Source organism: Mya arenaria, chromosome 14 (genome assembly GCF_026914265.1).
Source record: "Mya arenaria isolate MELC-2E11 chromosome 14, ASM2691426v1".
Taxonomy (NCBI): Eukaryota; Metazoa; Mollusca; class Bivalvia; order Myida; family Myidae; genus Mya; species Mya arenaria.
In genome coordinates this window covers 18204190-18231623 of record NC_069135.1, presented here as the reverse complement: position 1 = coordinate 18231623, position 27434 = coordinate 18204190, and the positions used below count along the sequence as shown (strand labels likewise).

Genomic DNA, 27434 nt, shown 5'->3' with positions numbered 1-27434 from the left:
ACTGGCCAGGCCCAACCTCCAGGTCAATTTTGAGGGCCATGGGTGCAGGCTTTGTTGAGTAATCATTCGGACATTTTATCATCCAAGGTCACTGAGACATTGACCTTTGGCCCATTGACCCCTAAAATCAATAGGGGTCATCTACTGATCAGGCCAAACCTCCAAGTCATGTTTAAGGGCCATGGGTACAGGCATTGTTGAGTTATCACTCGGACAACCTTTTATCATTGAAGATCACTGTGACCTTGACCTTTGACCCGACGAGCCCTAAAATCAATAGGGGCCATTTACTGGTCAGGCCCAACCTTCATGTCAAGTTTGATGATCAAACGTCAAGGAATTGTTGAGTTATCACTTGGACAAGCTTTGGTCGACCGACCTACCGACCAACATGTTCAAAGCAATATACCCCTCTTCTTCGAAGGGGAGCATAATAATGCAATATCTACCATGATCAAACTTTATCTAGAACTTTTGACTGTATTCCAAGTTTGAATTGTATTCCAAGTTTGAATAGGAGTGCTTAAGGAATGTGGATGCTGGACTGTTCACAGCCAAAAGTGGGCAGATAGACGTGGAGCCAATGTTTCTTTCAGCTCACCATGAGCTAGAAATTGTAATGACTCAATGGCAAACCATTTAAAATGGCCAACCCATTACTATATCTCCCTACCTTTATGGTGGGAAATATATAATCATTTTATTTAACATAATAATCAATACAAAATACATTGAACATAAAAATAACACTGTTCGTGGTCGGTGCTTGAATCTGCTTGCAGACGAACCATTTCAATCTGCAAATAAATAAAAAAAAAACAACATTTTTTTATCTGTAAGACTGCATAACTCTTCTTATTAGGAGTAAAATTCAAAACACATGCTCATTTTAACTATAAGCAAATATGATAGTTGGTTTCATGAATATTCAATGTAGCAACTAGAGTTAATCAAAATGTAAACAAGCAAGACTGGTGATTACGATTGTCTATCTTTATACGTAATTCATCAACAAGGCATGTTTCATATCTCTAACTAAGCCCTATAGGCTATATCTCAAACAAATATAAATGCCTTAAATAAAACAGAATCATGTTTCGTCAGAATTTAAGACACTTATGCCAAAGTATCACAACTGTTGAAAAACATTATGAAAACTCATTTTACAGAAGGCAAACAAGTGTATGGCCTAGAGGTTCACTTTTGGAAAACAATCCTTTGGCTAATCTACAGCACTGTTTGACATGGTGTGTCCAACAATGCTAACAAACCAAATAAAAATTTCAAAGACAATCAATCAATTGGTGATCTACTGTTTGAACTACGTTTAAGGAAAATAAGCATCACGCCACAGTTTCAAGATGAACAAGCAAATACGTTGAATTTATATCCCCCGCCTGATTGGGCCAAGTCAAGGAACGGAATTCATTTGTTGGTGAAATATAAATATGAGTTTGAGCTTGATCACAACTGTTTGAATTTTTTTTTGTACATATGTAGCATTTAGAATTGAACTAGAAACCTAATTTATGACTCTATGTTACCCAGTTACAAACTATGATTGTAAGATTTCATTAAGGCAAACATTATGATCAAGTTACATGAAGATTGGTCCAGATATGATGCAAAAATGTAGCCTCTAGAGTGTCCACAAGGTTTCTTTAAGATATGACCCAGTGACCTCATTTTTGACCCCACATGACCTACTAGTTTCAAAATATTCCAAGATTTCATCGAGGCAAACATTCTGGTAAAGTTTCATGGATTCCAAGATTTCAATAAGAAATGACAAAGTGACCTAGTTTTTGACCCCATGCGACCAATTTTAACACTCTTGTAAGATTTTATTCAGGCAAACATTCTGACCAAATTTGAACATAACTGACTATTTTATACCAATGTTTGGTTCGGGACACAAATTTTCAAAGATTTAACCTTCTGGCCTGGTTTCCCCATGTGACCCAGTTTTGTACTATTCAACAACAATCAAGGAAAACAGTCTGATTAAGATTCATAAATATTAGATTGCCTCTAGTGTGTTCCCAATATTTTTTTATAAGATTTGACCTATTGACCTTGTTTTTGATTCATATGACCCACTTTTAAAACTCAGTCAAAATTTAACCCAAAAGAACATTCTGACCATGTTTGAACATAATCCGACCAATGTGACCTAGTGACCTAATTTTTAAACACATGTGACCTAGTACAAAACATGGAAAGAAGTTCATGAAGAAAAATATTCTGATCAAGTTTCATAAATATTAGACAAAACATGATACCTCAAATGTGTTTCAAAGATTTTTCTAAGATTGGACCTAGTGACCTCGTTTTTGACAACATGTGCCCCACTTTTACAAGCTGTCCATATTTTATCAAGGGTACATCGTGACCAGGTTTGAACATAATCTGACCAATCATTACCATTCCGGACCAAAAAAATCTAAGATTTGACCCAGTGACCTCATTTTCGATCATATGTGACCCAGTTTTAAATAAGTCCAAGATGTCATCAAGGAATACATTCTGATAAAGTTTTATAAATATTTGACAATGTTAAACGCCTCTAGTATGTTCGAAAGGTTTGACCTAGTGTATTAGTTTTTGACCCCATGTGACCCACTTGACCAATCATTACACAAGATTTTTCTAAAATTTGACTTAGTGACCTAATTTTCGATCATATGTGACGTAGTTTTATTTACAACCAAGATTGCATCAAGGAAACATTCTGATTTAAGTTTTATGAATATTTGGCCATGTATTATGCTTCTAGTATGTTCCAAAGATTGTTCTAAGATTTGACCTAGTCACCTAGTTTTTGACCCCATGTGACCTACGCCAGAACAATATCCCCCTTCCTAGACCTTCTATTCGGCGGGGGATAATTATTGATTGGACATAACCCATAACTATCTTTGGCCTGGATTTCATAAAAATGTACAGACAGGTTTAAAACTAGAGATTGATTTTTTTAAAAAGCGCTGGTCTCCCCTCTTGTGTGGTCGTAGCTGAGAAAAATAAATGATGGACATGAAATTTGTAATTATGGACTGGAGATGAACCAACAGTGAAGTTTGGTTTATTCACCTGTATTAAATAGTGAAGAGAAAAAAGTGTTGTTGATTAATTTTGCAAAATTTGCATTGTATAAAGTTCCTGGGCGCAACATAATTCAATTATTGATCGGAAACCATTTATTAGCTCAAGGTCATTGTGACCTTGACCTTAGACCTACTGATCACAACATCAATAGGGATCATCTACATGACCAACTTGCATACCAAGTATTAAGTTCTTGGGTTCAAGTGTTCTTTAGTTACTGATCGTTAACCGTTCATTCACCTGACCTAGTGATCTCAAAATCAAAAGGGTTCATGTTCTAATCATGACCAACTAGCATACAAAGTATGAAGTTCCTGGGTGCAACCATTCTTTAGTTATTTAGCGGAAACCGTTTCTTCACCTCAAGGTCAGTGTGACCTTCACCTTCGACCTACTGATCTCAAAATTGATAGGAGTCATCTATTAGTCATGACCAACTAGCATACCAAGTATCAAGTTCCTGGGTACAACAATCTTTAGTTATAGAGCAGAAACCATTTTTAAGCCAACATATCGTTTTTCTTGACCTTTTACCTTTTGATATCAAAATCAATACATGTCATCTTCAAGTTCCTGGACCAAAAGGATCGTTATTGAGCGGAAACCGTTTCTTCACCTCAAGGTGACAGCAACCTTAACCTTTGACGTAGTGATCTCAAGATCAATAGGGGTCATTTTCTAGTCATGACCAACTAGCATGCCAAGTATGAAGTTTCTGGGTGCAAGCATTCTTGAGTTATTGAGCGGAACTGTTTCTTTACCTCAAGGTCAGGTTGACCTTGACCTTTGACCTACTGATTTCAAAATCAATAGAAGTCATCTACTAGTCATGACCAACTAGCATACCAAGTATGAAGTTCCTGGGTACATGCTTTCTTTAGTTATTGAGCAGAAACCATTTTTAAGCTTAAGGTCACTGCCAACATATCGTTTCTTCACCTCAAGGTCACGGTGACTTTGACCTTTGACCTAGTGACCCTAACATCAATAGGGGTCATCTACTAGTCATGACCAACTAGCATACCAAGTATGAAGTGGCTGGGTCTAAGCGATCAATAGTTATTGAGGGGAAACTAAGTGTGACGTAGTGATAGACTGACTGACTGACTGACTGACTGACTGACTGACTGACTGACTGACTGACTGACTGACTGACTGACTGACTGACTGACAGACTTATGGACTGACTGACGGACAGAGCAAAAAAATATAAAAGACATAATTGTTTCCTTTAAAGGAGTTACAAAGATTGAGGACTATTAGACCCTAAATGTTTTAAAACCTTACCGTACTTATAATTTTATAATCGAAGTTGACCTTAATGCAGACCAGGTATGATCTGATTACTTCACATGACAATAGCTCCGATGTTTCATATGCATGACTTACATGTATTGTGTAGCTATCTTCTACTGTAATGTTTCACAGCAAACAAGCTGTCTGTCTGCATGCAATTGTCCACCTCCAGATAATTTTTGCCGTCTTTGGTCTCTCATCATCCATGTCTATACAGCGCTACATCATTTCCTAGTTGCCTGGAATAGGTGGGAAAATACTGTACAAATTTAGGGAAAGAAAAAAACAAAAGAAGTCATAACCTGGTGACCTACTGTTTGACTAGACCTGATGATTTGTATACATAAACTTCACCAAGATTTCATAGATTTTTACTAAAATGTTACTCAAATGTTTTATTTGATATCACCCATAATGACCTAGATTTCATGGAGGTGCATACAAAGGGTCAGGAAGCTTCATGAAGAAAGGTTAGTTATTTCCTTCAAAGGTGTAACAAGGTCTGTGCAATCTTTAATCTAGAGACCTAGCCACATCATTGCCCAACAAAACCTTTAATCAAAGTTGACCTAAATCTTATTAAACAAAAGTTTCATGAAGACTGAGGTAGAAATTAGTGGAAAATATAGCCTATACTGGAGTGTGAACACGCTTTTTAAACATTCCACAAAGTGACCTACATTGAATTTATTGACCAATCATTACCTGTTAGCAGATTGACCTAGCTTCAACAATGACACATACTCTGAGTAAGTTTCAAGAAGATTGGAAATGAAATGTAGATATCAGTGTTCACCAACTAAATGTAGAGCAGCCATGATTGGACATCCACTGGTCATATAACTCCCTTGTTACCTCTATATTCCTATGAAGTTAAATGTATGTATAATATTTATGGGGCTACACATGTACATGTAAGAGCATCCAAAGACTACTGTCAGGCCAGTTAAGTCACACAATTACCAGGTGCACAATTTTCCATCCTGAACAACATTCCTATGAAGTTTCATGAGTGTGCAATACTTTTGTAGCTACAACTATCACAATATTTTTTCAGGCCATATTTTAATAAGTCAAGGGCAATTACTCTTTTAAGACAATGTTAAAGGTCACACAAATTGCACAATTACCTATGACTTTCAACATTTCTAAAAAGTTTTATAATTGCAGGTGCAATACTTCAGTAGCAACATGTAACACAAGAAATTACAGATAATTTATAAATAAATGAAGGGCCAGAACTTGTTAAACATAGTAAAATGCTACATAGTTTGTGAATATGTAGTACTTTTGGAACTAAATGCATATATGCAATATGTTTCGACATGACATGACAGGACAGTATGCCGTGCAAACTGATATATAGGTGCCAAAACTTTGCACCCCCTTCTAAAAACGAAGACTTTTCAACCCCTACTTGAAAGACTTTCCAACCCCATATTTAAAAGACTTTTCAACCCCTATTTGAAAGACTTTTCAAACCCTACCTATTTGAACTTTTTGACCCCTATATCAATGAATTTTCAAACCATAATTGAAATGTTTTAATAGCCATAGTGAAGACCTTTCAACCCCTATATGAAAGACTTTTCAACCCCTTTTATTTTTGTCAGCCAGGTGGGTTTTTTTTTACAGTTCTATATTAATTATTCAGTACAGTTTGATTTTAGCTGTTGAGAATATAACCAATATATATTATCTAATAATTCAGAGAAGATGGGGGAAGGCTAAAAGGTTAATATTAAATTAATTTTTTGTTGGTTTTTAAATTCGGAAAATCATACACAAACTTTATCAAGCTGCTCATAGTTTGAAATGATGGCCATCAGGATAGCGAGGTTAAACTTTGTGTAAAACACTTAGAACATAGTCAGATTAATTCAACAGTTACCTTGGCTTGTTTTAAGAGGAGATAACCTCTCCGATGTTTCAATCTGTTCATTTTCTAAAAAGCCCTGTGTATGTAGACCTTAGATACCAGTATACTTCTAAGTACTGTTATGCACACATTTATAATATTAGTTTGATGAAATATATTTCATTGATGCAATGTAGTAATAGAATACTCATTAGAAAATTAGCAATGTATTTTGACAAGGCATTCAAACTTTGTGATTCTTGATATAATTCATGTTTTATGGATGTTTCCTATCTTATTTGATAGGGTAGAGACTAAAATTTTCTTGGTTGTATTTTGGCCTATGCGTGTTATTTTTGTACATATTTGCATCGTTTTCCTTGACCTTATGATGCATGATACTCAGTCAAAGGTGGTTATATACATAACTTATACGTGATTTATGTTTGATCCATCTTAAATAACATCTTCAATTTTACTTGATATTCAATTAAAAATATAATATAAATTCATTCTCACCATTTTAATACCAGAAACAATAAAATCAAATAAATTTATTGAATAATATGATATTTGTTAAAATTGTTGCATGCCATATATAGTTTTTGTATGTTATGTGTTATTATGACCATACACTTGTTATACTTAAGTGTAATAAATATTTTGTTCTGTTCTGTTTTAAAATTACAATCTTAATCAACTGTCATTTTCAAGTTACTATTACCTGATTTAAAGAGTGTATGTAAAAATACCCATGGTCAAAATACCCACACCTCAAAAATGGCAAAGTAGTCAAAATACCCACAGCAGAATTTACAGGGTATTCAAAATACCCACAGCAGAATTTACAGGGTATTCAAAATACCCACAGCAGAATTTACAGGGTATTCAAAATACCCACAGCAGAATTTTCAGGGTATTCAAAATACCCACAGCAGAATTTTCAGGGTATTCAAAATACCCACAGTAGAATTTTCAGGGTATTCAAAATACCCACAGCAGAATTTTCAGGGTATTCAAAATACCCACAGCAGAATTTACAGGGTAGTCAAAATACCCACTATTTTGAAAACCCTGTAAATTCTACTGTGGGACTATTTTGAATACCCTGAAAATTCTGCTGTGGGTATTTTGAATACTTTGCAATTTTTGAGGAGTGGGTATTTTGACCATGGGTATCTTAAGTGGTACCCATTGTAATACATGCCATATCCCCCACCCCTCCCGGCAAAAATCCTCAAAATTTGGATCAATCGCCTGGTCTCCCGCTGGGAGATAAAAATCCCCCGAGATTTAAAAAAAAAAAAATGGGAAAAGAAGAAATTAATCATTTTCATTCCATTCTCTTATTGTCTGAACGTCATCATAGCTGATAGTATTAAGCAGAATTTTTTTAAAGACTTTTGAGGAAGTTAAATTTAATTTACAGTATGACATGACAGTGTACCATAAGAATATGATAAATCATGACATAAAATAATTCTGTACAATGAAAAAGTTCAAGGTTTTTATAACAAAATATATGTGAATACATTTTGTTCAAAATACTTCGAAATTTCACCAACTTAAACCTTCAAAAAAATCCCCCTGAATACTACCAAAATCCCCCTGAATTTTCAGCCTTTCAGAACAAATCCGCCAGAATGGTCTCCAGAAAATATGGCATGTATGTATATTGTGTGAGGATTTACTCAGGGGGATAATGGAGATTTATGGCTAAGCAACTAAACAGCTGAATGAACATGCATTTTTTATTTATATTTATTTCCATGTTAATATTTTATGAATTATTGTATTATAATGTGTTTCAAGTGTGTATATTTTGCAAGTATTACATATTTGTTAAGTATTTTTAAAAAATAAATGAAAATAATTTGTTTATTGTTAAGGTATAATTATCTAAACAATAGGGCCAAGATGGCCCTATATCACTCACCTCAGTTAAACTTTGTGCTATAGACTTGTTGATAATTAAAGCGGAATAACAGGGATTTGACTTCTCTGATGTATGAAAATGTTACCTCGAGAGTGCTAACAAGGTATTTCCATATTTGGGCTCTGTGACCTAGTTTTTGACCCAAGATGACCCATATTCGAACTTGAGCTAGAAATAATCATAACAAACATTCTGACAAATTTCCAGGATATTAAGGCTGAAAATGTTACATCTAGAGTGATAACAAGGTATTTCCATATTTGGGCTCTGTGACCTAGTTTTTGACCCCATGGCTATGGTTAAGGTGAGCTAAAACGGGTGAGAAATTAAGGGGTTGAAAAGACTTCGTTTATAAATTAAGGGCTAATCAGTCTGTGTTTTAAGGGGGGCTGAAAAGACTTTGTTCATTAGGGAATGAAGACTGTGTTTTAAGGGGGGTTGTAAAGTCTTAGCACTTTTAGGGGTTGAAATGACAAAGGGGTTGGAAGGTCTTTGATTTCAAAAATAACAGAGGGGTGGGAAAATCTTGGGGTTGAAAAGTCTGACAGCTATGTTGATAAGGCATGACTGTAAAACCAAATACAATAGCTCCCCCATTACAGGTATATGATTCAATATGTTACAATCTATTACGGTAATACTTCACAGAAAACAGGGTGCATACCTGCATGCTACAGTCTTCCCCGAGATCTGTTTATGACATCTTGGGTCCCATCAAAGTCAGGACAGTAGTAGTTTTTCTTGTCTGCAAAAGGTAAGAAAATGATAATGCATTAGATGTAGAGACAAGAGTCTTGCACGAGACACATCATATGTTCCAAATACAGTACAGTAATATTAAAATGTCTCCAAGCAAATCAAAGTTGCAGCCTGGAAAACACCAACTAAACTCTATGTGCCTTAATAATCATTTCATAATAAGTATAACCTAAAACTTTGGGGCAAGGTCGTTGGTCTTTCTTATGACATTTTTTATAATCCTAAAATGCTAAAAAAATTACAGCGCATTCACAGATCATCTATTTATATGCATATATGCAGCATTCATTAACCATTAAACTCTTTGTTTGACCTCAAACCTTGAAGAAGGGTTGTGGGTCTTTCATCCAAAATATTACCCTTATAATTGCCATATGTGAATATATGACATAATCACAGCCCGGACAAGACCATCTATGTACTTTATATGCATAATGGCAAATATGAAGCATTCAATAATGATAATCTGTAAGTGTGACCTTGACCTTTGGCAAGGTAGGAACATGGGTCTTGCATGTGACACCTCATATTTATGTACTCAACACATGTGAAAAGAAATTTTAAAGCAGAACTCTCACAGAAAGATAACTTTTTTTTTTGTCTTGGCATGAGTATATTTTTGTGTAAATATCTGGAAACCAGTGATGTAAGTATGCTGACAAATGAGCAGATTGCAGTTATCATAAATATGTTTGAAAACTGATGTCTTGGGGCTAAGAGCGTCACCAATGCTTTAAAACAAAATGAGATCTGTTCTATTGGAAGTTATCTTATATGACTGAATTGAAGGCTGCGATGTTGATTGATGTCATAATTAGCAGATTCCGAGGCAAATCGTTTTTAAGACTAGAACTCCGCGAGTCGTATGTGTCTCCTGACGAATTATTTACTGTCGACATTATAGCTGTTAGATTGGCATTTTATTCATTTATAGACAATGATGTTGCCATTTAACTTTCAATTGTAGGTGGCATTTGAACCCTTAATCAGATATACCTACGGAATAAGTTTCAGGTTGAAACCTCCTATAGTTTACGAGATATGCCACGGACAAAACCTAAGCAAGAAAATTAACAAAGGGCAATAACTCTAAAAATATGGCAGCAAGAGTAACGGTTCTTGTGCACTGCACTTGCCCTCAATGAGATCTATCTAGCTATGAAGTTTCAAGTTGATACCTCTTATATTCTTAAGATATGCCCCGGACAAAACTTTTAAGCATGAAAATTAACAAAGGGCAATAACTTTAAAACTAAGAAAGCAAGAGTTACTGTTATTGTGCACTGCACTTGTCCTCAATGAGATATATCTAGCTATGAATTTTCTAGTTGATACCTCTTATATTCTTCAAGATATGCCCCGGACAAAACTTTAAGCATGAAAATTAACAAAGGGCAATAACTTTAAAACTAAGAAAGCAAGAGTTACTGTTATTGTGCACTGCACTTGCCCTCAATGAGATCTATCTAGCTATGAAGTTTCAAGTTGATACCTCTTATATTCTTCAAGATATGCCCCGGACAAAACTTTAAGCATGAAAATTAACAAAGGGCAATAATTTTAAAACTAAAAAGCAAGAGTTACTGTTATTGTGCACTGCACTTGCCCTCCATGAGATCTATCTACATATGAAGTTTCAAGTTGATAACTCTTATATTCTACAAGATATGCCCCGGACAAAACTTTTAAGCATGAAAATTAACAAAGGGCAATAACTTTAAAACTAAGAAAGCAAGAGTTACTGTTATTGTGCACTGCACTTGTCCTCAATGAGATATATCTAGCTATGAATTTTCTAGTTGATACCTCTTATATTCTTCAAGATATGCCCCGGACAAAACTTTAAGTATGAAAATTAACAAAGGGCAATAACTTTAAAACTAAGAAAGCAAGAGTTACTGTTATTGTGCACTGCACTTGCCCTCAATGAGATCTATCTAGCTATGAAGTTTCAAGTTGATACCTCTTATATTCTTCAAGATATGCCCCGGACAAAACTTTAAGCATGAAAATTAACAAAGTGCAATAATTTTAAAACTAAAAAAGCAAGAGTTACTGTTATTGTGCACTGCACTTGCCCTCCATGAGATCTATCTACATATGAAGTTTCAAGTTGATAACTCTTATATTCTACAAGATATGCCCCGGACAAAACTTTAAGCATGAAAAATAACAAAGGGCAATAACTTTAAAAATATGGAAGCAAGAGTAACAGTTCTTGTGCACTGCACTTGCCCTCAATTAGATCTATCTACATATGAAGTTTCAAATTGATACCACTAATAGTTTAGGAGATATACCCTGGACAAGCGAAAATGGGACGCGGACGCCGCCAACGACGCCGCCGCCTGCCGCCGCCGACAAAAGTAACCCCTATATGTCGTCTTTTCAGGTGACACAAAAACTGGACTGGAGACCAACGAACAGGGGTTATCTTCTGATCATGACAAACCTGCATACCAAGTATGAAATTCCTGGGTCCAAGCATACTTAAGTTATTGAGCAGAAAGAAGTGTGAGAATGACCTGGTGACTTTCAAATTGTTTTTTTAATTGAAGGTCATTGTGACCTTGACCTACTTACCTCAAAATCAATAGGGGTCATCAACTAAAAATGACAAAGTAGCAAACCAAGTATGAAGTTCCTTGGCTCAAGCATTCTTTAGATATTCAGTGGAAACCTTAATTTTACCTTAAGGCTTCCTTGACCTTTGACCAACAGGCCTGAAAATCCCTGGGTGCAAGTGTTCCTTAGATATTGATCCAAAACCACAGGGGGCAGAAACATTTTTTTTTTGTTTTTGTTAATTTAAGCCCCCTGTGGCAGAAACCATATTTTACCTCATGGTCACTGCTACCTATATGGCGACTTTAACCTTAGCCTTTGACTGATCCTAAAATCAAAAGGGGTCATCAACTAGTCATGACCAACTGGCACAACAGGTATGAAGTTCCTGGGTGCAAGTGTTCTTAAGTTATTGTTGGACACTATTTCTATTTGCAAAGCATGGCAAATTATTAGGCAAAACATGATAAATTCAAAAGAAACCAGTGTTGTCAAGCACAGCTTTGTAGATTTGCATGGGCCAGCTAATTGGAGACAAACAGATGTGGAACAGTAACAGAAAAGAACATGAAAGGCAATAATTACATTAACACAGAAGACAAGAGTTTGGGTTCTAGAACAAGCAAATTTGTTGAATTGATATCCCCGCCTGATTGGGCTAAGTCAAGGAATGGAAATCAATTGTTAGTGAAATATATAAATATATATATATATATATATATATATATATATATATATATTAGGGATGGCAACGAGTAGTAAAATTGGTACTCGAGTACTCAGACAATCTTCCGATGAGTACTCGATTACTCAGATAACTTGAATTGGTTATCGGGAAAGACAAGTTTGTGTATACATGTATTGGTCATGTACATTGTGCGTTGGTTGTAATATTGGCCATTTCATCTTTAAATAAGACTGTCATTATGTACCTTAACAGAGAAATCAATAAAAAGAAAACAAATATTGTTTTCATGCTTTTAATTTGTCATTTTCATTTCATTTTATACGTATATGTACTACTATATAAAAAAACTCTGGAAAGTAAAACTCTGATCATATTCAAGTGTCGAGATGATCGAGACTACACTCAATAATGAACAACATACAGAAATACAACAAGCAATATTGTTTAGTTGTTTTCTCTACGAAAAACTTTTTAAAATGATAAATTTTCCTACTGAAATATAATTATGTTCTCCTTATTAATATTGTTTTTTTCCATGATTAAGTTATCCACCAATCAATTGCGATAATCATTGCAAAAATACGCCCATTCAGGAATCAATGCACGTAACGCTCGTCAACATCCATTGTTTGGTGAAAACACACTAATTGGTAAACAAAACAATTCAGTAGGAGATGTACCGCTATCAAAGCTTCACTAATTGACATCAGTGCTATTTGGAAATTAGGGCCCTTTGTTAACAGTTTGCAACTACCACAACAACTGTCAAACAAGAGATGTTTGTCAAACATTATGCCCCCCCTGAGCGCCATGTTGTCAGGATTATATGGACAATTGAATGAAATATGCATGGACCGAAATGACAGCTGATTTGTTGCTGTTTTAAGATTATGACCATTAAAGTGTGAGGATAAAGTGTGTTATGACCGTCATGACCTTTGACTCTATGAACTCAAAATCCAGAGTCATTAGCTGGTCACCAGAAACCTAAATGTCAAGTTTGAGGGCCATTGGTGCAGCCATTGTCAAGTTATCAAAAGACAAGTTTTTTTCCTTCAAGGTCACTGTGACCTTGACCTTTGACCCGATGACCCCTTAAATCATAAGGGGTCATCTACAAGTCAGATGCAACTCCAAGTCAAGTTTGAAGGCCATGGGTTCAGGCATTGTTGAGTTATCACTCGGACAACCTTTTACCATTCAAGATCACTGTGACCTTGACCTTTGGCTCTATGAATCCTAAAATCAATAATGGTGATCTACTGGTCAGGCTTAACATCCATGTCAAGTTTAATGATCATAGGTTCAGGCATTGTCGAGATATCATTGGGGGAAGATTTGTTAACTTTTTTGCATTAAAGGTTACTGTGACATTGACCTTTGGCCTGATGACCCCCAAAGTCGATAGGGGTCATCTACTTGGCAGGCCCAACCTTCATGTCAAGTTTAATGACCATAGGTCCAAGAATTGTCGAGTTTGCTTTCAAGGTCACTGTGACCTTGACCTTTGAGCCCTAAAATCAATAGGGGTCATCTACTGGTCAGGCCCAACCTCCATGTCAAGTTTGAGGGCCATGGGTGCAGGCATTGTTGAGTTATCACTTGGACAACCTTTTATCATTCAAGGTCACTGTGACCTTGACCTTTGGGCCAATGACCCCTAAAATTAATAGGGACAATCTTCTGGCCATGCTCAACCTCCAAATCAAGTTTGAGGGCCATTGGTGCAGCCATTGTCAAGTTATCACTCGGATAACCTTTTACCATTCCAGGTCACTGTGACCTTGACCTTTGGCCCAATGACCCCTTAAATCAATAGGGACCATCTTCTGGCCAGGCCCAACCTCCAAGTCAAGTTTGACGGCCATGGGTGCAGGCATTGTTGAGTTATCACTCGGACAACCTTTTACCATTCCAGGTCACTGTGACCTTGACCTTTGGCCAGATGACCCCCAAAAACCATAGGGGTCATCTCCTGGTCAGGCCAATTCTCTAAGTCAAGTTTGAGGGCCATGGGTGCAGGCATTGTTGAGTTATCAATCGGACAACCTTTTACCATTCAAGGTCACTGTGACCTTGACCTTTGGCCCAATGACCCCCCAAAACAATAGGGGTCATCTACTGGTCAGGCCCAACCTACAAGTCAAGTTTGAGGGCCATTGGTCCAGGCATTGTTGAGTTATCACTCGAACAACCTTTTACCATTCAAGGTCACTGTGATCTTGACCTTTGACCCATTGAGCCCAAAAAACAATAGGGGTCAGCTACTGGTCAGGCCCAACCTCCAAGTCAAGTTTGAGGGCCATGGGTGCAGGCATTGTCACGTTATCACTCGGACAACCTTTTACCATTCAAGGTCACTGTGACCTTGACCTTTGGCCTGATGACCCCCAAAAACAATAGGGGTCATCTACTGATCAGGCCCAACCTCCATGTCAAGCTTGAGGGCCATGGGTGCAGGCATTGTTGAGTTATCACTCGGACAAGCTTTAAAATTATTTTACCATTAAAGGTCACTGTGACCTTGACCTTTGACCCGATGACCCCCAAAATCAATAGGGGTCATCTACTGGTCAGGCCCAACCTTCATGTGAAGTTTGATGACCATACGTCCAGGAATTGTTGAGTTATCACTCGGACAAGCTTTGGTCTACCGACGGACCGACCGACCGACCGACCGACATACCGACATGCCTGTGCAAAGCAATATACCCCTCTTCTTCGAAGGGGGGCATAATAATTTAGTATGGTCTATTGTGTACACAGCAGGGATTAGAGGGGCCGTTAATTGTTGGCTTGGAAACACGAAAGATCTGATACTTACGTCTGTTAATTGTGAATTTGGTGAATTTTATAAAACAAATATTTATTTTTTTCGAGTACTCGAGAAGTGATTTGATACTCAGGTACCCTGATGATTTATCGAGTACTCGAGTACTTGGGTACTCATTGCCATACCTAATATATATATATATATATATATGAGTTTAAGTTTGATTGCAACTGTATGAATTACAAAAAAAATATTATTTATTATGTAGCATTTAGAATTGACCAAGAAACCTACTTTATGACTCCATGTTACCCAGTTTCAAACTAATCTAAGATTTTATCAAGGCAAACATTCTGATCAAGTTTCATGAAGATTGGTCTAGGTATATTGCAAAAAATATAGCCCCTAGGTGTCCACAAGGTTTTTTTAAGATTTGACGCAGCGACCTCATTTTTGACCCACATGACCTACTAGTTTCAAAATATTCCAAGATTTCATCGAGGCAAACATTCTGAATAAGTTTCACAGAAATTAGTGCAGATGTATTGCCTCTAAAGTGTTCCCAAGTTTTCTGTATGATATTACTTAGTGACCTAGTTTTTGATACCATGTGACCAATTTTAAAACTCTTGAAAGATTTCATTTAGGCAAATATTCAATACCAATGTTTGGTTTGGGACACGATTTTTCAAAGATTTCACCTACTGACCTGGTTTTTGACCTCATGTGACCCAGTTTTAAACTATTTAACAACAATCAAGAAAAACAGTCTGTTTAAGTTTCATGAATATTAGATTGCCTCTAGTGTGTTCCCAATACTTTTTCTAAGATTTGATCTATTGACCTTGATTTAGACTCATATGACCCACAATTACAACAAAGTCAAAATTTAACCCAAAAGTGTTCTGACCATGTTTGAGCATAATCAGACCAATAACCACCATAAAATAGTTTCGGACAATATTTTTTTAAATATTTGAACTAGTGACCTAATTTTTATCACATGTGACCCAGTTTAAAACATGTCTTAGGGTTCATCAAAGGTCAAGTTTCATGAATATTAGACCTTATATAATGCCTCTAATGTGTTTCAAAGATGTTTCTAAGATTTGACCTAATGACCTAGTTTTTGACCCCATGTACCCCACTTTTACAAGCGGTCCATATTTCATCAAGGGATATATCATGACCAAGTTTGAACATAATCAGACTAATCATTTCCATTCCGGACAAACAATTTCTAAATTTGACCTAGTGACCTAATTTTTGATCATATGTGACCCAGTTTTAAACAAGTCCAAGATTTCATCAGAGAAAACATTCTGATTAAGTTTTATGAATAATTGACCACGTATAATGCCTCCAGTATGTTACAAAATATTTTCTAAGATTTTACCTTGTGACCTGGTTTTTGTCCTCACTGACCCACTTTTTTAAGTAGACAATATTACATCAAGACCAATTTTGAACATAAAAAATTGACCAATCATTACCATGATATGGTTCCAGACAAGATTTTTAAGATTTGACCTAGTGACTCCTAATTTTCGATCATACATGACCCATTTTTATTTACGACCAAGAGTTCATCAAGGAAAACATTTTGATTAAGTGTCATGAAAATTTGACCATGTATTATACCTCTAGTATGTTCCAAAGATTTGTCTAAGATTTTACCTAGTGACCTAGTTTTTGACCGCATATGACCCACTTTTACAAGTGGTCGAGGCAAAAATTCAGAATAAACAAAAGGACCACAGGGTCTTTGATTTGAAATGATGTATGGGACACCGTATTTGAACGTAAGTTTTTCTTAAGACATTCACTTTCTAGTAGATTTTATGTGGCCTCTATTGCATAAACAAGGTCAATCTCCATTTTCACAAACTAAATGTTGAAGAGGCATGGCTGAACAACCACCGATCACAACAGCTCCCCTGTTACATGAACAGGACCTGTATATATTGTGTAACCATCTTTTACTGTATTGTTTTACAGTATTAACAAGCTGCATACCTGCATAAAACAGTTATCCAATCCCAGAGATGAACATCTGCCATCAGAAGGACCCTCCTCATCTAAGTCTGTACAACACTAGACCAATGCCTGGAATAAGTGGGAGATACCATGTACATTCAGAGTAAGACACAAAAGAAAAGGTCGTCACCTGGTGAACTACCGTGTTCAAAGGACTTAAAATCAATTGACCTCAATTTCATATCAAGATGGCCAGTTGTGAGCTGGTAAATTACTGTGTTCAAATGACTTAAAATAAATTGACCTCAATTTCATAACAAGAGGGAGGGCCAAGTTTGCCCAATGCCACTCACCTGATTGGACAAATGGTTCTAAAGCCACTGGGTATTGATTGGACAACATACTAGACCCAAGCCCCCTTAATGCCCCAAAATTAAAACATGAAAAATATTTATTTATTTAAACAAGAGGACCCTCAAGGCCCTGTATCGCTTACCTGATCCAATTCAAGTGTGAAATAAGTGTTTTCAGGGCACGGGCAATTGTGACAGGGGGAGGGAATAGGAGTTTTTCAGGGCAATGGAAAGTGCAACATGAGACGACTTAAATAAAACAAATTTAGGACTAGTTTTCAATGCTACATGTAAAATATTATAGTTGAGGGTATTACAGTTTTACAGAATTTGAAATGTCGGTCTGGTGGTCTGCTACTAAGGATGCGTACTTGTCTTTGTTTGTACATTTTTATATTCTGTTCTTGTTATGGATGGTGTATAAACATAAAAAATGGTTTAATTCAATTCAGAATGTATTTTAGCAGTGAGTGTGATTAAAACACTTGTTCAACATGAGAATGCACAAAACATTGAAAACTTAGTATACATACATTTGACTACATCATGAAAGTTTTTTTTTATTAAATTACAGAGTATATTTTCAATAAATCTGCATAGTGCCAATATGTACATTTTTTGTAACATTGTTTAATTTCTTATAGAGGATTATCTATTTTTCTTTATATGGCACAAAACAATTCAAGGGAAATTAGGCGAGTGGAGGTTTTAATAGGTAGGGATGAAATGAGAAAAAAAGTAATGTATGAACAGTAATACAAACATAATTTCAACAAGAAGTACCATCAATTAAAGTCAGTATAAAACTTACCTTGCTGTAATAAGTACATTCTGGCCAGGTTTCATATAGATAAAGTAGAAAATATGGCCTCAACAGTGTTTTAACAATATTTTCTATGATTTGACTTCGTGACCTATTTTTTGAACTCAGGTTATCCAGTTTCAAACATGACATAGACTTCAATAACACAAACACTCTGACATAGTTTCATGGTGATCAAAGAGAGAATGTAACCTCTACAGTGTTTACAAAGTTTTTCTATGCTAGTGGCCTGGTTTTTGACCTCTGATTACCCAGTTTCAAACTCTACCTAAAGATCATCAAGAATAACATTATGATCAAGTTCCATGAACATATGGTCATAAATGTGGCCTCTAGAGTGTTAACATGCTTTTCCTATTATTTGACCTGGTGACCTAGTTTTTAACCACACATGAAATGGATTTTAACTTGACTTAGAGATTATTAATATAAACATTCTGACCACTTTTCATGAAGATACAGTTATAAATGTGACCTCTAGAGTGTTAATAAGCTTTTCCTTAAATTTGACCTGGTGACCTAGTTTATTACTATACATGACTCAGATTTGAAATTGGCATAGAGCTAATCAATATAAACATCATGATTCAGTTTCATGAACATACAGTCATAAATGTGACCTCTAGAGTTCTAACAAGCTTTTCCTATGATTTGACATAATGATCTAGTTATTGACCGCACATGACCCAGATTTAAACTTGACTTAGAGATTATTAATATAAACATTCTGACCAACTTTCATGAAGAAACATTTATAAATGTGACCACTAGATTGTTAACAAGATTTTCCTTAAATTTGACCTGATGATCTAGTTTTTGACTGCACATGACCAAGATTCGAACTTGACCTAGATATTATTAATATAAACATTCTGACCAATTTTCATGAAGATACAGTTATAAATGTGCCCTCTAGAGTGTAAACAAGCTTTTCCTTGAATTTGACCTGGTGACCTAGTTTATGACTGCACATGACTCAGATTTGAACTTGGCCTAGAGCTAATCAATATAAACATTCTGACCAAGTCTTCTGAAGATACAGTCATAAATGTGACCTCTATAGTGTTAACATGCTTTTCCTTTGATTTGACCTGGTGACCTAGTTTTTAACTCAGTTGACCTAACACTGAACTCATCCAAGAATTTATTGAGGGTAAGTTTCATTAAGATTATACCCAAATTGTGACCTCTAGAGTGTAAACAGTCAAATTGTTGGCAAGGGATGACTATGACGGACGTTGGACACAGGGCAATCACAATAGCTCACCTTGAGCACTTCATGCTCAGGTGAGCTAAAAAAAACCATAAAATTTAATAACAAGAGCTGTCACAGTATGTGACAAATGCCCCCCAATGTGACATTGACCTAAGAACTTTGTCAGTTCATGAAAAGTTGATCTTGCCTTTACGTGTCAAATACATATGGCAAGTTATTTTAAATTGCCACCGAACATAAAAAATAAACCCATACTTGACAACCTACACTCTTATGTTCTTATATTCAGCATTGCATTGTGAATAAACATTAAGTGTATCTTTCACCTTAGAGGTAGGGACATGGGTCTTGCATGCTCGTCTTGGTATGTTGAACACATGTGGCAAGTTATTTAAAAATCTGTCCATACAAGAGAAAGTAACAGTCTGGACATGACAACCTATACACTATGTCCTGATATGCAGCATTCCAATTTAAATAAACACCTTAGTGTGACCATGACCTTAGAGGTAGAGACATGGGTCTTGCATGAAACATGTCATCTTGGTATGTCGAACACATGTGGAAAGTTATTTTAAAATCTGTTCATACAAGAGATAGAAACAGTCCGGACACGACAACCTATACTCTGTGTCCTTATATGCAGCATTCCATTTAGAAGAAAAACACTAAGTATGACCTTGACCTTAGAGGTAGGGACAAGAGTTTTGCACGTCACACGTTGGTAAGTCATTTTAAATTCTGTCCATACAAGAAAAAGTTGCAGCCTGGACACGACAACCTATACTCTGTGTCCTTATATGCAGCATTCCATTGTGAATAAACACCTAAGTGTGACCTTGACCTTAGAGGGACACAGGTCTTGCACATGACACATCGTCTTGGTATGTGGAACGCATGTGGCAATGTTATTTTAAAATATGTCCTTACAAGAGAAAGTAACAGCCTAGGAACAAGTTATTGAGCTGGACACACGGACGGACTGACAGTGCAATTTTTAAGTGCCCAGCTTCAGGGGCATAAAAAGGGTAATCTAAGAAATATAACTGTGGAAATGTTTTGAAATCATGCCAATAGATTTTGAATATTTATGCAAAAAGCTACAGAATGCTCAGTAGCAAAAAGTTTAAACATAAACCCAGTTTAGTGGCACTGGGCAAATGCCAAAGACAGAATTGAAGTCAAGATTTCCAAATAATTCCATAATATAAAAATTTATTGAAAATTAGCCCCGCCCCTGGCGACAATGTTTTTTATAAATGTGATGAAGGAATTTGAGTTTCTGTGCAATTATTTTTAAATTGGGCCAATGGTATCTGAAGTAGATTTTCAACAAATTCCATATAAAAAAATATTGAAAACAAGCCCGTGGTGACCATGTTTTTTTATAAATTACAATGAGGTGAAGAAATATATGGTTGCCTAAGGAACATTTCTGTGCAGTTATTTTGAAATTGGGTCAATGGTTTCTGATGAGAGAAGATTTTTATAGGTTTTCATAATATTATGGACATAAAGTGAAAAGTAGCCCCGCCCCTGGCAACAATGTATTTTTATGAATCAACATGGAGTAAAAACAAGAGCTGTCACAGAGACAGTGCGCTCGACTATTCCGCCGCTTTTCAATGTAAGGATTGAAAAGTCTTGGTGAAACATGCATGGATCACTGTAAGATTAGATTTCAATGCAATACATGATGTGCTGAGATATTAACATAAATGTATTTACATGGAACATTTTAACCAGAATTTTTTAGTCTAATAATAAAGGGCCATTATTTGCAAAATACAGTTATCTAACTTGGTTATTCAATTACGTTTGGTGGTTGAATACCATTGTATAAAGTCTCAATGCAATATATCAAGTAATTGCTGAGATATTATCCCATGTGTGCTAACATGCAAGACCTTAACCAGAATTTAGTCGCATAATAAAGGGGCAAAAATTATATAATATCAAAGATAGAGTTATCTTACTTGCTTAAAGAAGAAGGTTAAATGGTTGGGAGCATGTGTGTAAAATTTCAATGCAATACATGAGGTATTCGTTGAGGTATTGACTTAAAAGTGGTAACAAGCAAAACCTTACCCAGAATTTCTATGTTTAAAAAAGGGGCCATTGTTTGAATACAATGCAAACTAGAGTTATCTTATTTGGTTAATTAAGTAAGTTGGATAGTTTAGTACCATTGTATAAGTCTTAATGCAATACCTCAAGTAGTTGTTGAGATATTTACCTTTGCGTGCTTGCACGCAAAACCTTAACCAGAATATCTTAGTTGAATAATAAAGGGCAATTATTTACATTAAATGCAAACTAGAGTTATCTTACTTGGTTAATTAAGTAGGTTAATTGGTTGAGTACCATTGTATCAAGTCTCAATGCAATACTTCAAGTAGTTGCTGAGATATTCACCTATGTGTGCTTGCACGCAAAACCTTAACCAGATTTACGCAAAACCTTAACCAGATTTAAGTCGTATAATAAAGAGCAATTACTTGCATTAAATGCAAACAAGAGTTATCTAACTTGGTAAATTAAGTAGGTTGGATGGTTGAGTACCATCGTATCAACTCTCAATGCAAAACCTCAAGAAGTTGCTGATATATTAACCTATGTGTGCTTCCACGCAAAACCTTAACCAGAATATCTAAGTCGAATAATAAAAATTTAAATGCAAACAAGAGTTATCTAACTTGGTTAATAAAGAAAGTTGATTGTTGAGTGGCACAGTATAAAGTCTCAATGCAATACCTCAAGTAGTTGCTGAGATATTAACCAATGTGTGCTTGCACGCAAAACCTTAACCAGGATTTCTAAGTTGAATAATAAAGGGCAATTATTTGCATTAAATGCAAACAAGAGTTATCTAACTTGGTTAATTAAGTAGGTTGGACGGTTGAGTACCATTGTATCAAGTATCAATGCAATACCTCAAGTAGTTGCTGAGATATTAACCTATATATGCTTGCACGCAAAACCTTAACCAAAATTTCTAAGTCGAATAATAAAGGCCTATTATTTGCATTAAATGCAAATTACAGTTTTCTAACTTGGTTAATCAGGTAGGTTCGAAGGTTGAGTACCACTGTATAAAGTCTAAATGCAATACCACAAGTAGTTGCTGAGATATTAACCTATGTGTGCTTGCATGCAAAATCTTAACCAAGGTGTGACGCCAAAGCTGAAGCTAATGCCGACGCATGGGTGAGTAGTATAGCTCTCCATATTCTCAAATAGTCGAGCTAAAAATTTACTGAGGGTCACTTTAGGAACACTACAGTGAAATTATTTAAAATAGGGCAAATAGTTTCTGAAGAGGTGATAAAAAAAATCAAAGTTTTCCATATAGACATATAATGTAAAGCAGCCCCGTCCCCTTGTGGCCATGTTTTTAACAAATCAACATAGGGAAAGGAATTTGATAAGAGGTTCACCTAAGAAACATTTCTGTGAAACTATTTTAAAATCAAGCAAGCGGATTCCAATCAGGAGAAGATTCAAAAAGTTTTCTACGTAAAAATATAGTGCAACGTAGCCCACCCATTGGCGGCCATGTTTTTAAACAATTACACATGGGGTGATGGAATTTCATTTATGGTCACCTTAGGAGAATTTTTTTTAAATTATGCTGAAATCAGACCAGCAGTTTCTGACACAAAATTTTTCCTTTTTGTTGCCATGGCAACTACAGTTTGCCATGACAACCAGAGTTCTGAATTATTATACCAGGAACCAGTTATTGAAGGAGTCTGGAAGAGGACCACCCAAGGGACATTCCTGCAAAGTTAAGTTGATTTTTTTTCCCATGATTTAGGAGAAGCTGTTTGAAGGAAAATGTTAACAAAAAAACCAAAAACATTCCACCTAAGTTTGATGAAGACTTTAGTAAACCATTTGCATACATACCACATCCCCAGGTGGGGGGAAAAATCCCTGGGAATTTTTATCCTCCCCTGGTCTCCTGGCGGTGGATAAAAAATCCCCTGAAATAAACAAATAATAAATAACCAAAGAGGGAAGTTGAACAACAGGCAATAATGACAAAGTGAAACATCATTATATGAGTGAGACTGAATGTTAGCAATCAACTACACTTAGGAGAAAATAACTTCATGGATTACAATTAATATTTTCAAAAATATATGATAAATGCCAAAAGGAAACTATAACAAGAACTGATGATTTCATTTGTAACAAGACGCCAATGTGGCAACGCCGGCCATTCAAGCCGGATTTTTTATTTGACGATACAATTTTGCAAACCTAGGAATGAGCTAGTGACCTAATATTTTTTTTGACCAAAAAGACCCATATTTATACTTATTGGAGATATTGTTCATACAAATAATCTGATCAACAGGAACTATTCCATTTGTGTGAGGAAAAATTGAACATTTTATCAGCTTTTCCAATCAGATCTGTCCCAGAGACCTAGTTTCTGACCCTAGATGTCACACTTTATCATCTTAAAGTTCATGTACACAAATATTTTTAAAGTTAATTAAAATTGAAATTTTTGAAAAATATGCTTGATATGAAATTCTTGATTAAGATGTGTGTTTATTAAATAGCAATTGAATAGGTTTGGTAAGCATATAATTTTTTTATGACATCGTGAAAATATTTCCTTAGATTTGACCTAGTGACCTAGTTCTTTATCTGAGAAGACCCATATTCACAAATGTTTCAGACAACATGTAGACAAATAATCTGACCAAGATTCATAAAGATTTGACAAAGGTTAATGAATTTTTATGACCGTGGAATTCATTTTCCTAAGATTTGACCTTGTGACCTAGATTTTGACCGGGGATGACCCATATTAAACAACTTTCAAGATGTTAGGCAGACAAATATTCTGACCAAGTTTCATAAATATTTGACAAAAATTGTTTAATTTATGACGGTGGAAAGAATTTCCTAAGATTTGACCAAGTAACCTAAAATTTAACCCAGGATGACCGATATAAAAAATAAGCAAGATATTATGCAGACAAATATTCTGACCATTAGTTTCATTAAGATTTGATAAAAATTGTTGAATTTAGGACGTGGAAACATTTTTCCTAAGATTTGACCTAGTGACCTAGATTTTGACCCAGCTGGACCCATATTATAAATATGCAAGATATAATGCAGACAAGAATTCTGACCATGTTTCATCAAGATTTAATAAAAATTGTTGCATTTATTACCATGAAATATTTCTTCTAAAGATTAATGTTCTAGTGACCTAGTTTTTGACTAGAGATGACCCATATTCAAGATAACATGCCGACAAATAGTCTCACAAAAACTCTTGATTTTATTACATAAAATGAAAACTTTAAAGCAGAATTGTTAACGTTTGGCAAGTGCATTACATTATGACATGACAGTGTATAATAAGAATATGATCATTTATAAAATACTTCTGTTAAAAAAGATATAGGTTTTTCATACTTGAGTCTAAATTTTGATATTTCCCCAACTAAGACCAGCTTAAAAAATCCCCTGAATACTACCAAAATCCCCCTGAAATTTCAGCCTTTGTGAACGAATCCCCTGGAATGGTCTCCAGAAATATGGCATGTATGCATGTGGCATCATCGAGAATGCTCACAAGCCATTACCTGTTATGAAACTTAACCAACTTTAAAAGCAACACACATGATGATCAAGTTTCAAATAGATACAGCAGGAAATGTAGATGGTAAAGTTTCACAAACTAATTGTTGACAGGCATGGATGGTCTGAACACAATAGCTCCCCTGTTACATGTATAAGATGAATATGTAACTATGCATATGTAATATTTCACAGAAACAGGTTGTAAACCTGAATATTACAGTCTTCCAAGAGATATGTTCTTACACCTGGCATGACACCCTTTCCATCAAAGTCTTTACAGCCTAGTCCATTGCCTAGAACAAATTAGTGGGAGATTTTTATAGCATGTACTGTCAGGTTAGAAACTCTATGTGTATCTTTTAACTATCTTTTATAGTTTTATCTAGTAGCAAAAAAAGGTGCTTACCTGCATGCAACCTCGTTATCTTAATCTGTACTGTGCAAGTTCATTACCTGGAATAAGTAGGAAAGTAGCAAAAAAAATGTACTATCAAACATTTCAACTAGCAACCTACTTTTTGACCATACATAACTTGTTATCAAACTTAACCAACTTTAAAAGCAACACAAATGATGATCAAGTTTCAAGTAAATAGACTATAAACTGTAGATGCTAGAGTTTCACAAACTAAACGTTGACAGGCATGATTGGCCTGAACCATTTATCACCATTATCTAAGCTCCCCTGTTACATTTACAGGATAATTATGTAACTTTGTGTTTCAGAAATATTTCACAGAAAAAGGTTGTATATCTGAATGCTACAGTCTTCCCGGAGATCTGTTTATGGCACTCAACATGGCCCTCTTTCCATCCAAGTCTGTACAGCCTAGTCCATTGCCTGGAACAAGAGGGAAAATAGCATGTAATATCATTTCCATCCAAGTCTGTACAGCCTAGTCCATTGCCTGGAACAAGAGGGAAAATGGCATGTACTATCATTTCCATCAAAGTCTGTACAGCCTAGTCCATTGCCTGGAACAAGAGGGAAAATGGCATGTACTATCATTTCCATCCAAGTCTGTACAGCCTAGTCCATTGCCTGGAACAAGAGGGAAAATGGCATGTACTATCATTTCCATCAAAGTCTGTACAGCCTAGTCCATTGCCTGGAACAAGAGTGAAAATAGCATGTAATATCATTTCCATCCAAGTCTGGACAGCCTAGTCCATTGCCTGGAACAAGAGGGAAAATAGCATGTAATATCATTTCCATCCAAGTCTGTACAGCCTAGTCCATTGCCTGGAACAAGAGGGAAAATAGCATGTAATATCATTTCCATCCAAATCTGTACAGCCTAGTCCATTGCCTGGAACAAGAGGGAAAATAGCATGTAATATCATTTCCATCCAAGTCTGTACAGCCTAGTCCATTGCCTGGAACAAGAGGGAAAATAGCATGTAATATCATTTCCATCCAAGTCTGTACAGCCTAGTCCATTGCTGGAACAAGAGGGAAAATAGCATGTACTGTCATGAGTTAGAAAAAAACATGACCAATGTGTATCATTTAACTCTTTTATTGTATTACTTAGTAGCTAAACAAGGTGCCCACCTGCATGCTCTGCAACAGCCCTCCAAGAGATCAACTTCTGCCACTGTTGGTCCCTCGTCAATTTTATCTGTACTGCACAAGTCCATTGTCTGAAATAAGTCGGAAAATAACATGTACTATCAGAGTTAGAAACCAACAATACCTATGTGTATCATGTTACTTTATTCCATAATATTTTTTACAGCAAAACAAGATGCCTTACTTGCATGCAACAATCCTTCAAGAGGTCAACATCTGCCACCATGCGCCTCTGGTAATCCTTATGTCTGTACTGTGCTAAGTTCTTTTGCCTGAAATAAGTGGGAAAATACCATGAACATTCAGGAAAAGAAGAATTTAGATACAAGACAGGTTGTCACTTAGTGACCTACTTTTTGGCATGATGAACTAATTTAATCACACTTGACATAGAAAGACCCACAGCTTACATTATTTTAGATTGGACTGAGAAGATTGAGATTTGTTCACAGGAACATTACAAATATCACAACTCACAATGATTTCTGGCCAGTGGATGATGAGGAATAGTTTTGAGGTCATAAAAAGGGGGATATAAGAAGGAACATTTCCCCCATAAGTACAGGAATGGTTAATTAATCTATAGGTGTCATACAAGTGACAAACACCCCCTTATGCCACCTTTGTAAGACACAGGAATGGCAAACTATTTCTTAGAGAAAAGCGATACCTTTATAGTCAGCTGAAATACAGTTATGATTCTAACAATCTGCACTTCCTCTCATTGTGCTTTTCAATTGTTTGAAGTTTAAACAAATTCAATGCAGTAGTTCTAAGTAGTGCTCCAACACAGAATAGTAACAAAGGACCATAACTCTGTAATTAGCTACAATAGTAACAAACTGCCCTTCTTCTCATTATATATTATCATTGTATGAAGTTTGATCAAATTCCATGCT

At 35.7% G+C, this 27434-nt stretch overlaps 1 long non-coding RNA gene across 1 annotated transcript; it reads right to left on the bottom strand.

Annotated features, from left to right (window-relative positions):
- Positions 1-688: 688 nt before the first annotated feature.
- LOC128217229 (uncharacterized) lies at positions 689-25422 on the bottom strand. Its single transcript, XR_008258208.1, has 6 exons — positions 25369-25422; positions 23259-23335; positions 16997-17086; positions 8860-8940; positions 4495-4640; positions 689-797 (listed from the first exon to the last, which is right to left on the bottom strand). It is a non-coding gene; the product is annotated as an uncharacterized LOC128217229 (long non-coding RNA).
- Between the last annotated feature and the right edge of the window lie 2012 nt (positions 25423-27434).